At 33.4% G+C, this 13,908-nt stretch overlaps 1 protein-coding gene across 1 annotated transcript in view; it reads left to right on the forward strand.

The window, feature by feature from the left end:
* KCND2 (potassium voltage-gated channel subfamily D member 2) overlaps positions 1–13,908 on the forward strand; it is a 478,865-nt gene that overhangs the window by 104,976 nt on the left and 359,981 nt on the right. The window lies entirely within an intron of this gene.

Below are 13,908 nucleotides of genomic sequence, written 5' to 3' on the forward strand. Positions count from 1 at the left end.
AGATTTAGGATAATTTTATGATACTTTTATGAGAGTAATTTACCCTGTTTATTTCTTGAAGTACTTGTTTTGCTGAAGATTCTCCAGTGTCCAAATATTCAGTATAATTTCTCTATAAACCTCATGCTCCCCCTGCCATTTCTTATACATCTAGAATTGCTATAAATCAAACTGATCTGAAAAGGGAAAAATGTGGAATTCTCTCATGAGCAAATACTTTCAAAATTTAATATCACTGTTACTATTCTACTATGCAATGAATAAAGGTTAATATTTTAAAATCTGAATTTATTTTATTTTTGTAAAAGAATTTACTTCTATATATATGTATATATATGAACTAAATTGGTTTGCTTTGTTTTATTTTGCTTTGTTTTTGAAGATGAAAGTGTCCTTTTACTTTGTAGATCTAGGGAAAAAATATCACAAAATTTGGAATGATGTTCAATTTTTTTACAAAGAAAAAACTGTTATTGAATTGTAGACCCATTTTATAACAACTCTCGTTTCTTTCCTTTTTTGAAATTATAATTATAGAGCTTTTGCCCAAATGGTCAAAACTATGAGTAGAAATTTATCTTTTTGTTTTACTGGTAAACTTCTTTCGAGATAGGTGTGTTTTCCCATAGAGGAACAGGACTGCTAAGTTTGACGCTGTCAAATACTCCAGGACCAAAGCCTCTGCTCAGTCTCCAAAATGGAATAGCTGCCACCAGTCTTTCAACTATAAGTCTTTATGAACTTGGACATTTTGGACGCAAGTTAGAAGTCTGTCAGCTGAATTCCCTTTATAAAGTTTTACTCCAGTTAGGTGCCCTTAGCTTCATTTCCCCTCAGGGATCCTGTAACTTCACTAGAATATTCTCTGAAAAAAATGATACCTTTCAGTGACTTGTGCCTGAGTCCTGTTGGAATTTTCATATTAGTTGCCAATGCCCTAGTACTTTTTTCCTTCCATGTCTAATTAATTTTTAAATTCAGGATGTAATTTACTTGATTTTTATAGAGATTATTTCTACCCTGGGAGTTTTTCATCTTATTTTTGCCTTCCTCTGATCTCGTACTATATTTTTTAATATTACATTGATTTACTTCTTTTTTCTCCTATAAAGAAGGTAGAAAAATACAGTAACCTGATCCTTTTGCTAGGTGGAGAGCAGAATTTGTACCTAGGTCCTGATCTCATTTCTGACTAGTATTAACTGGCATATTTCAATCCAGAATAACCAGTGTACATTTATCATCTCAAATTAGAAAGCAGGAAACTCTTTTATAAGAAATGATTCGTATGCAGATCTAAAAAGCTCTTAGCACCTCCTTACAATTGACTCAGCTTTCACTTGCTCCTTCATTTTTGAAAGTGATAATGAACTTAATTGTTCTTCAGGCCTGTCTGTGCTACTGTAAGGAGGGACATTCCATAGTTTTTGGGTTTGGTCAAGAGCTGTCTCCACACAGGGAAGTGGTCATGAGTATAAACACTTAAAGCTTTAAATATCTAATACCTTCAGAATATGAACATTTAGATCTATGGATAGTAGACAAAATTAAAAAGTCTATATGTTAACAAAACTTGTTTGACTGGCTTTTCCTTTAAACATTTCTTTATTTGTGTGGGTATTGTAGGGAAGAAAAAATATTTTCCCTCTACACTTCTGGGTTCTTGGCTGAGGCACCCCCCCACCCCTCCACCCCTGTAATAAAAGACAGATGAACAGGAGAAAAACCCACAGAAGTTTAATAACATGCATATTCCGGTATACATGGGAGATACCCAGGAAAACTGAGTAACTCCCGAAATGGCCTAAGCCAACTGCTTAAATACCTTCTCCAACTAAAGACAAAAGAGGATGTTGTGAGGCAGGGATCCAGTTATGGGAGGTTTTCAGGCAACAGCACAGTAAACACAGGTATGGTTGTTATATAAGTTTAAGTCTGTGTCTTCTCCATTGATAAGAGTTTCTAGAGATTTAGTCATCTTCCTCTTCTGGTACAGAAAGGAAGACACCCTTACACATGGAAATTTCCCTTATAAATGTAAATGTCTTTTACAAAAGGGTAGCTTCTGCTTGAGTCCTGTGTCTTCTGTTTCTTAAAAAAATAACCAGCTCAAGATAATCCCTACGCAAAAGAGACATATTTTGGGGTGGCAAATTCTGCTCGCCTTCAGTATCAAGTTTGCGCTCAGAAAAATACCACAGGAAATTTGCTGACAAGTTTTCCTTCCTATCCACTGTTAAAGAATGAAGGCAATGTCATTCAAATTAAACAACTCCGAAGTTTCTCGATCTCTATTATGAATATGTCAGAAAGGTTTGAAATATCATGAAAATTAAATATAGACAGTAATTTTATATTCTATAGTTCTATATCTTCTGGCTGGTTAATAAGCCCAGAAATATAAACAGTTAAAATAGTCGATCCTACTACTAGCTTATTTATGGTTAAAAAAGTTGGATGCATAATTAGCATAATTTTGTTGAAAGTGCAGATTGAAAGTATTTTTTAAAATTGCTTAAAATTGCCTTTTTGAGTAAGTTTTTACCTTATTTTATCTATCCTAAGGAGAAGCTTGTCTATTCTAGCCTGGGATTACATTGGTTATATTTTGATTAAATGTAATTTTTGGCAATTATATTCATGATTTTCATATAATTGTTTGACCTTTACATTTGTTTATTCTTACTACAGTGGTTACTCCTTAGTAGATATTCAAGTAACAAATCTTTAAACAAAATTTTAAAGGGAACTAAAAGGTATTTGTGATCAAAGATATTGCATTATAAATGAGCATTTTGTAATTCTTCTTAGCTGGTTTACTTCCTTATACAATACAGTTTAGTGGGGGGCATGAAAAAGAAGGTAGATTTAGACTAAAGGCTAGCATAGTTATATTTTCTGTTACTATTTTAAGATGTTCCTTAGCTGAATTACTGCAAGTTCTCTCTCTGCCTTGCCCTGTTTAAAGATCACACATTGCTTTTCAGATAAAATTTAGAATGTGTAATGGGCAACTTCAGTCCTTTGTCATATGGCCCTACTTTTTCTTTCATCCTCAAACCCTTGTAGGGCATGTTCTAAATTGCTAAAGCACTTCTCCCAAAAGCACTTTGCCCTTTGGTATTTCCGTACCTTTAAAATTGTATTTCTTTTGCCTGAGTGAACATCTCCCCCTTCACCTGCCCTACTATATTTTAATAGTCCTTTAAGATATAAGTCTGATGTCTGCCCTCCACATCCCCAGATGCGGAAACCACGGATAAGGAGGGCCAACTGTGCTGTGCCTTTTTATACAAGGGACTGGAGCAGCCGCGGATTTTGGTATCCATGGGGGTCCTGGAATACAACATGGGGGTCCAGGAACCAATCCTCCCCTCGACTGTATATGTTCTGATGAGCTTCACCAATCCTCATCTGTTCAGACCAAAATACTAGCTCTTTTCAGTGTTTACAGACCTTGCACCTTTCTGGAAAAGAAACTTATATCCCTGCCTTTTAATCATTTCTCACACTGGAACCTAAGCTTCTTTAGAAGAGTCGTCACTTGCCTCGCACTTAACCTTGGCATAGTGCTGGGAACCTATTAGGTGCACAATGCATGGTTTTGTTTTGTTTTTCATTTTTTATTTTGTTGTTGTTTAATGAGTATTCCACAAACTCTGAATTAAAATCTTGAAAGTCTCTTAGACTGTGGTATTTATGATTTGCGTAGATATTGTTTGTTTTCAGTGGAACATACATTTTTGAAGGAATAAGTAAAACAGCTATCTTTTTCTTCACAAAACACTATTAAAAATAACAGCTTATTACGAATTATTAACTGAGGACTTCTGTCCATGCCATTTCTAATCAGAATATACTTGGAAATTCAGATTCCTTCAAGCTCCTGTATGTAAATGCTGTGTGGCATAATGCTTATCACATAGGATAGAAAGTCTTTTTAGAAGGAAGAATCACTGTTCAGTTCTATTCCTTGTCAGTTTAAATGTACCATAACAATGGAAATATGCCTTTTCAATATGCTACATGAATTTATATCAAGGCTTGATAACTGAACTGTCAGAAATCCTAAATTCATGAGAGACTGCATTATTTTTATGTAGATAAAAAGATATGGTTCTCCATTCTGTTATATGAATTGTCTTCACAATATTATGGTTAAAGCTAATGAACCATTCTCTGGCATTTGAAAAGCCAGTTAACGTAGAGTTTTCCTGCCGAAGCTCAAGTTTATAAATGAATTAAGTCTGTTTGTGTGGTCGTTGTAATGATCATGGAATTATTTCTCAACATTATGAAATAACCCCTTTTTGCTCCCAACTCAGGCTGGCATGACATACAAAAAGTAACAAGTCATTTATTTAATCAAAACAAGTTATGTAGGGCTTTAAGGGGGGCAAATAATCCTATAAGGAAAATTAATTGTCATAGCAAATGTATCTTATTGAAATCTGAGTATTTGGCTTAAAGCAAAGTTTTTGTTTTCATTTTCTTTCCCTAAACAGTCAATCCCAATCAAGCACACACACACTACAATGCGCTTGGTGTACTCCTACTGTAAGTAGACTTTCTTGTCTCTCAAACAAGCAACTATTGAGACTTTCTTGTCTCTCAAACAAGCAACTATTTTTTTAAAAGTGTCACATAAAATTCCCAGTGTGTTTTTATCTGTATGCTGCTCCCTCGTCTTGAAATTCCATTGAATTTTAGTTGAATTTCAGATATCAAAAGAAGGCAGTTGAATGGGGGGCAGTCACACTTACATTGTGAGCCAAGAACCCAGTTACAAATAGACAATCCTTGCAGAAACCTCTTAGCAACTTTTGAGGAAATAATTTCAGATTTTCTTTGCCTTATTAAGAGAGTACGTTATTGAAAAACATCATTTATGTTCACTTAATGGTAATTGACATTTCCCTATTGTTATTTTTTAAAGACTTTCTCTTATTTTCTTTTTATATAAAAATAAATATATTTAAATACAAAATATTTTATAACATGAATGTCAATATAAAATAAGATATTATAGGTATGCATATATATGCATTCTATTAGAATCCCTAGACCTGAACTCACCCTCTTTGAAATATTTTTAGCCTATTGACACCATTTATTTCAATTCATTAGCTAATACTGCCTTTCAAGAATCATGAAAAACTTGAGGCTCTATCAGTTTTAGCTCAACTGGATGCTAAAATGACAACATAAAAAATTCATCCATACTGAGATTTTTAAAAATTTCAACATGTTTATTGTCTCTTTTAAAACATTTAGATGACTCTAAATTTTTTATTTTTGTTCAGCTCTTCTGGTAGTATTGGCAGAACCTATAGGTCAGGTTTTTTCTCTCACATAGGAGATGGGCTTTTTTGTGTATATCTTCTATTCACAGTGTCTCTTAATGTTGTGACTTAAGGGAAAATGTTTTCAAATTAGAATTAGGGTTTTTGGTTAACATTAGATGTGGTATTGAAGAAAGTGCTAAGATTGAACTCTGAAAAACTGGGTTCAAATTCTGGCTCAGCCATATATCAGCTGTGAGATTTTAGACAGATCACTTAACATCTATAAAAGTTAACTTTGTCCTCCTAAACCTGAAAGTAATCATCTTGACCCTATTCCCTCTGAGAATTTTTAGAAGGATCAGAGAAATATGGGGTATAGATTTAATTTTAAAAGCAAATTATGATATGTAGGTGAAGCATTTATCACAGAACATTATAATTCATTCCTTAATTGATGCAGGAAAATACATCCGGAGAAGGCAAACAACTAGAAACGTGGTGGACTCAAGGTTCCAAAGCCAGGAGGAGTTTATGTTAGGATTATTAAAGTTTGATTTTTTCACCCCTTGACTAGTTTTCTAAAATATATCCTATTTAATTTCCAAAATCAGTGAGTAGTATGTTAGTAGTAGTTTTCCTAGACATGACAATTTTTAAAGATACCAATTTTGTATACCTGTCATTCCCTACGCCCTGACCTTAATAAAGAAAAGAGGGACTTCACCATGGCACAGTGGTTAAGACTCCACGTTCCCAATGCAGGGGGCCCAGGTTCGATCCCTGGTCAGGGAACTAGATCCCACATGCCGCCACTAAGAGTTCGCATGCCACAACTAAGGAGTCCACCTGCTGCAACTAAAACCTGGCGCAACCAGATAAATCAACAAACAAATACCTTAAGAAAAGAATATATAGGGTCAAGGCAGTATATTAAGGAGTCAAACATAAGTGTATATTCAGGCTTCCCACTAAGAGTCTTAAACTCTCTGTCTTATCTTTATTTGTAAGAATGGGAGCCAATATATTTATTTTGTCCTATATTTTTAAATGGCACATATTCTAGGAACTTACAATATTCTATCATAGTTCCATGGTTTTGCACATGCTGTCCTGCCTGGAATGCTCTTACCAAATCTGTCCACATAGAAAACCTCTGTATATCCTTTACATTTTATCTCAAAAGGTGTGATGTCCTCAGCAATGCCTCCTGGAATGCAGTCAGACAGCTTAGGTGTCCCACTTCATATGCTCACCTTACATATGAAATGTGACCCCCAATAGAGCTGTTAAATTATTAGTTCATTGCTTTTTTTTTGGCCTTCCCTTTCCCAACTAGACTGTATACTTTTAGAGGAAAGAGAATGATGTGTAAGAAGTACTAGATAATTACTTAATAAGTGAATGAACATAGGAAACACCTAAGCCTAACAGTTAAGGCAAATAAAAAGTGTTAGCTTAACATTTCCCTCCCTTTTATTTTTTTTAAAAAATGGTTTATATATATACCACATATCTGTGGCTAAAATTATATACACACATATATATATGTATATAATTTTAACTTTAAAATAAGACTTTAAAATAATTTATATATACAATAGTTAAAAATTTACCTTATGATTACCACATGCCATGATTAACATTTTGAGGAATAAAAAGATGACTTGTTAAAGGTACAGAAATACATCAAAAAACATGTATTATATTACTTTCTTTCAATAAGTACAAATTTTGACAAAGACATTTGGAATATAAACTTAGACCAGCAATCACAAAGTTTGTAGATCTCCTTTGATTAAACCCACACCAACTGAAATGGAAGTTTTTTCCCATGCAATATTTTATGGGAATTAAGGAATAAACTACTTAATTAAGGTATCTCAATAAATTGTATATCTAAATTAGGAATTTCTTTAGTGACCCTCTATTTTCTCTAGTGACACAGGATTTTAAGTGAGTACAATAACTTAACTGAATACAATATGATAATAATTGTATAAAAGTCTTGTGTTAACTCTAAAAGATGTTTGAAATAATAGGTATTGTTATTAAAACAAAACTACATGCAAAGCAGGTTCACAAAAATGTGATTTTTTTTTTTTTACTGCATTACCTAGCCATATAAATCTTTTGGGATAATTTCTGCTTTCAACATAACTTTAAGAGCTCATTGTTAAGTACCAGCTCAAAAATGCCAACATCTCAAAAATGTGGCAAGAAATATAGAAAGTTTCCTTGAATAATTTGCTTTTTTTTGTTTGACTCTTACTTTTTAAAGAATATGGAATATCATATACTAGAACTATTAAAAGGATTAAAAGGGTGATAAAATCTTAGTTGTAATATTACTTTTCTCAGTAGCAAATGGCTCATGTCTTCTGTAATCTATACGGGAAATTTATATGCATGTTTAAGAGGAGAACTCGTTTGTTACTGAAAATACAATAAAATGGAAATAAGTGGCCAGGAAATTTTAATAGTTATTTAAAAGCAGGCAGATCTCTACCCATGCATATTTTTGATACAAGAAATGTGTAATGGGCTTTTTCTTCAAGGTTAACTCTTTCTTAAGAATGGAATAAGAAAGATGATTCTGACATATAGCATAGTGCAGGAAAGCAAGACAGTGTATTTTCTATGAACCATGGAATTTCCAATCTTTGTAATGCAGTTGAGTTTGAAAATATCACTGATAATATTTTGGTTACTGGCATGCAGCCATGGAAGAAGTCCTTCATCCATATGTAATAACATATGTCAGGGAAATAGAAATGATTACTGAATTATTATTATTACTCTTATTTGGTTGATGGAATGATGGCACAGAAAAATTAGGTAAGGTGTTAGACTTTAAGGTCACAATTGATCAATTTCAACTTAAATTTCATGACCCTAGCTTCCTTGCCAATTGACTATACTGCTTTGAAAAATGATATGTTAAATATTGTTTATTTCAATGAAATAAAGTACACTCAAAAGTCTTTGGGTGACTTCCAAAGGAATTTCAAATTGGCCTTTCTTGAAGTCATCCTTAAAATCCCTGCACACACAATCCATTTCTGTCTGTGGCCTAGAAACCTTTCTAAAAGATTTGTTTCTTATTCCTTCTTGTTGAGTACACATGAAAGTAGACTTTCCAAATGTCTTGAGTTAGTCAGACTATATAATATTCTGCCCAACAAAATGTAATTGGGGGAAATATGTGTGACATCTGGGCAGGGGCAGGGAAACACCACAACCCAAGCCTCTTGTCCAGATGGGCGATGCACAAAGTCAAGCTGTCCTGGATCACTAGGTGTATCACATGTACAATAGCCCTGGAGTACTGCAGATACCAACTTTATATCAATGAAATATAAATTTTTCATTGATGCTAGTTATGATATTATGATAAGATACTGAGCTTTGGGGTTTGTTTGTTCCCACAACATAACCTATACTATCCTGATATATATCTTTTTTTTCTGAAGGAAATATGACATATGATATCTGTAATAAATGCATTTATCTACTATATGAAAATATGAATTTATGAGAAAAGTATGGCAAACATCATAATGCCAGTTCAAATTGTAGATAGCTTTTAGAAATACTTACTGCACAAAGAAAAGGACATCAGTGGTCATAAGTATTTTATACGGGAATATTATAAAACCTTACCAGAATTGCTTTACCAACATCATCATTAATTGTACTAGAAACAGGACCAACAGGGACTGCAATTATGTGGCTAATCGGTGTATTGCAGGATAGCATTGTCTTTGTCCATTCATCTATGTCTTTTCTCTTCCTGTTTATAAAGGACTGTATTTGTTCTGAAGTGAGTAGGATCTCTAGGTCGGGGGAGTGTGTGGATGGAGAATTGGTGCCTGACAACTAAAGATCTGTGGTGGCTTCTGGTGCAGCACAAATTCCTAAGTAGTATGACTTTGGGAAATGACCAAGAAAAAAAAAAAAAGAATCAATTAATATGTTTTCAAACCTAACTCATCATCAGATGGAAAATATTTAATAAATTTTACTCCTTTTGTGGTTTTGCTATGAGCAAATTTTAGAGCTACAGACTTACTAATGATATCACATTAAATATTTTTGTAAGGAAACTATTCAGTTTTATATAGGTATTGACTACTTTAGGGACAAATCATGGCCACAATATATAGAAAACGCTGACAAAGAAAAATAGGGTAAGTCCTTTCCCTAAATCCAAACTGAGACAGCATTCTGCCCTACAATATATAACCAGGTTTGGAGAATTTAAGTATGCATATTTATATATTATTAAAATTTTTTTAGATGTAATTACCTCAAGAGCACTGACAATTTACCAACAATAGTGGGTTAATTAGATTATTTTAAATTCACAAAATGGTTTCTTAAGGAGTTGTCAAAAACACCAAAAATTTAAAGGTGTTACTCACAGAAAGTTTGAAGATATGAAAAATTTTCAGAATATATTGCTAAAGAAATCAGGTAACAAAATATTACACATAATACAATTTTTATTTCATGAAGGTAATTATATACTGTAATTGGTTTTTGCTCAAGGGAAGTGATTTCAAGTTTTATTGTTAATAATATGATACACAATGAAAATAAGATATGGCAGATTTATTTGTGGCTACATTCTGCCAAATTCTTTACTATCTTTTTAATTTGATATAATGAGAGGGATGAAAGAAAGCCTTTTTTTAGTGCTAGATGGAAAAATAAGTAGTAAATTAATGGGGATAGAATAATACATAGAAGTGTTGTTTATAATTTCAAATATAACTGAGGAAGATTCAACTACCCTCAGAGATAAGATACTCCCAAATAATATGAAGAAACAAGGAATGTCAAAATTATGAGTAAATGGTTTCTATGATGTATAATTGTAAGGTTTGGTTAGATTTAAATTTTATTTCTGCTAGAAAGTATTTTTAGCTAGGTAAAAACAATTTATATTTAAATGTGACTATGCCATTAAATTTTAAGAATGAGAAAGGAGGGAACTAGTACTTTCTTATTAGGTTTAATGGAAAACTAAACAATGATAAAACTCAGAAGTCAAATGCATAATTTTTGTATTTATAGAGATAAGAGTATAGTCAGTGGTTTTATATGACTTATTTACTTGACTTTATAGTTCATCTAGAATCCAGTCAACTTTGTCATGCTGAACACATTTTTATTTTTCCTTAAGGAGTTCAAAGAATATGTAGCTGATTATGAAGCATATTCCAACTAGGAGAAAGCATTTTTTCTTTCTATTTTAATTCAAGAAAATAGGGAAATGTTTTAGAATCTAAAAATATCCAACCTTCTTTTACTCTCCCCAGATAATCTTCTCATTGTGTAAAGAATGAATATGAGACGAATTCTAATCGGTTAGATATCGATTGGGTCATTTAAAAACACAAATGAAAATTTTATATAGCATAAATTTCCAAGCTGGGAACAAGAACATGGTAAATTTGTTAAGCTACTGGGAGAGTACAAGCATAGAAAGCATTCTATTCATTTTAGAATATTTATAGTACATTTTCTGTCCCAAATGAAATAATAATGTTTACCTTTAATAAAACTGAAATACAAACAAAATGACTTGGTGATTTTTTTTTTTTTAAGTCCTACACGTTGCTAAAATTTCACTTTGGAACAAAAGTATCTGCTCCGATAATTCCTGTTAACTTCTTACCTTTTGCTACTCTGAGTTAATGATTAACATTAACAGGCAAACTTAAGTTTCTTTCCTTGAGTGTATTTTTCTCTTTTCTTCCTCCACTTTTATTGAGATATAATTGACATACAGCACTGTATAAGTTTAAGGTGTATATGATTTGACTTACAGACATCATGAAGTGATGACCACAGTAGTTTAGTGAACATCCGTCATCTCATATAGATATAAAATTAAAGAAATAAAAACATATTTCCTTGCGATGAGAACTTTTAGGATTTACTCTCTTAACTTTCACATATAACTTACAGCAGTGTTCATTGTATTTATCATGTTGTATGTTATATCCCTAGTACTTATTTATCTTATAACTGGAAGTTTGTACCTTTCAACTACCTTCATTCACTCTTCCCCCTCCCCCTTCCCACACACTTGCCTCTGGTAACCACAAATCTCATCTCTTTTTCTATGAGATTGTGTGTTTGTTTGTTTTTGAAATATACTTGACCCACAACACTATGTTAGTTCTTCGTACACAAAGGAGTGATTTGATATTTGTATACATTTCAAAATGATCACCATAAGTCTAGTTATCATTCATCCTAACTTTCATATAACTAAAAAGTAGCAGCTAAGTTATAGTCAAATTGAATTATATTGTAGTATTGTGAAGACTTTGGGGATATTTACTAAAAAAATTCTATGGAGGCTTTCCAAGGCTTACTCTTTAATTACATTTTTAGATCATCTTTCTTTGTAAGTTGAAACTATAAGTTGAAAATTCGTTTAGTACACCTAACCTCCTGAACATCATAGCTTAGCCTAGCCTACCTTAAAAGTGCTCGAACGCTTACGTTAGACTACAGTTGGACAAAATCATCTAACACAAAGCTTATTTCAGAATAAAGTGTTGAATAGCTCATGTAATTCATTGAATACTGTACTGAAAGTGAAAAACAGAAGGGTTGTCTGGGTACGGAATGGTTGTAAGTGTATCAGTTGTTTATTCTCATGATCGACTGTCTGACTGGGAGCTGCGGCTCACTGCTGCTGCCCAGCATCACAAGAGTATCACACCACATATTGCTAGCCTGGGAAAAGATCAAAATTCAAAATTCGAAGTATGGTTTCTACCTAATTGCTTTCACACTGTCATAAAGTTGAAAACTCGTAAGTTAAACCATCAGAAGTCGGGAACCATCTGTATTGCATTCTGTCTTCTCAGTTATATGTCTATTGATAACTTTTATGAATATATATTAACAGGAAGCAAAAGACTGTCAACAAAGTAAATATTTAAAAAGTGCTACAGTATTAGTTACTACTAGCTCCATCAGCACAAATGGCTCCCCTTCCCTCCATCCGTGACGCATAATTTCAGTGTGCATCTGATACTCCTATGCCTGACTAACATGCTCTATAGTTTTACAATGAATTTTTGTGGGACTATTTTTTTTGAAATTGGACATGTGTGTCAGTTATCTATTGCTGCATAATGAACCATCCCCAAAACTTCATAGCTCAAAACAACAACAGTCATTCTTTTTGTTCATGGATCTGCTATTTGGGCAGGATTCAACAGTTACAACTGGTTTATGCCATGTTACGCCACCTGGGGCATCTCCACTGGGGGCTGAAGGAGCCATGTCCAAGATGGTGCACTCATGTGGTGGGTGGGCTGGTTCAGGTATGCAGAATACTACATACCACTTGAAACTATCCACTAGATGACTTGATCTAAATCTCTTTTACACGGGCATACAAAATCTTTTTAGGACATTGATTTTCCTGCCTGGAAGATGTTAGGCACGATATAGGTAGCAGGCTAAGTGAATCTTTGCTTAAAAATAACACTCCCAGATATTTTGAGAGCAAAATTCAGAACTGGTTCATATCACTGCCACTCACATTCAAGTGGTCAGAACTTAATCACATGGCCATACCTAGCTGCAGAGAAGGCTGGTAGTGTAGTCTTGAGCAAGGGGACCTTATGCCTAACCAAAACTCTATTCTTATAGAAGAAAGAATGAGTATTTAGTGAAAACTAGCAGTCTTTCATAACTTCGCAGACTGTTTAGTTATCCTTTCCTTTGTGTAAACAAAGATATTTGTACATAACTTCACTGAAAGCATATATCCTGCCATTTTGTAAGGATGAGTTTTTTGAATGCAGGAATTCCCTGTGTATCTCTGAATATCCCATGCCTAGATCCATGCCTGGCCCAAAAAAGTAGGTGCTTAGTAAATATTAGTTGAATGGATGAATTTTTCAAAAACATCCACGTTGTCACCAATCATATTTACCTATCCCAATGTAAGGAAAATTAGCAAATAGATGAATACTGAAAAGGGGCAAATTTAACTTCTAATTTGGCATAGAAAAAAGACTACTCAATTCTTCCAAATTCTTAGTCAGTAAAAAACCGCTATCAAAGCCAATAATTCAGACAAGAAAAAAATGCACGGTTCCAAGGGATATGATGTTTTCATTTGTAGACTCTTTACTGTTCTAGAAATAGCTGAACTGTGAGCCATGCCTAGCCAAAGACAACATTAAAGGTTTTGAGGAAAGAAAAGTGTTCTTGATATACACAGTTTCATCAGTCCTATACCAGTATTTTCATATGTTTCTCCTTTTCTTTACAATTATAGCTCAGTTGGCCTATGCACTGGTTTCCAGTCGTTCTGCATTGAGCTATTTTCATTCTAGTACATAGTTATTTTCAGTCTCACCTGGAAATGAGTGCAGTGACCACCTGATGATACTGATTCCATCTAACCTTCTTTGTATTCCAAGATGGAGCACACATTATTTTTGGTTTGACACTGCTTTGTATTGATCCTAAGAATTCAGCGCAAGCCTTTCCTTTTTTCTTTTTTTGTCTAGCCTCAGGAGTCTGTCAGAATGACACAGCCATTAAAATGTAGGTTTGACGGTAGGACAGACAAAGTCAGAAGCAT

Source organism: Eubalaena glacialis, chromosome 8 (assembly GCF_028564815.1).
Source record: "Eubalaena glacialis isolate mEubGla1 chromosome 8, mEubGla1.1.hap2.+ XY, whole genome shotgun sequence".
Classification (NCBI taxonomy): Eukaryota; Metazoa; Chordata; class Mammalia; order Artiodactyla; family Balaenidae; genus Eubalaena; species Eubalaena glacialis.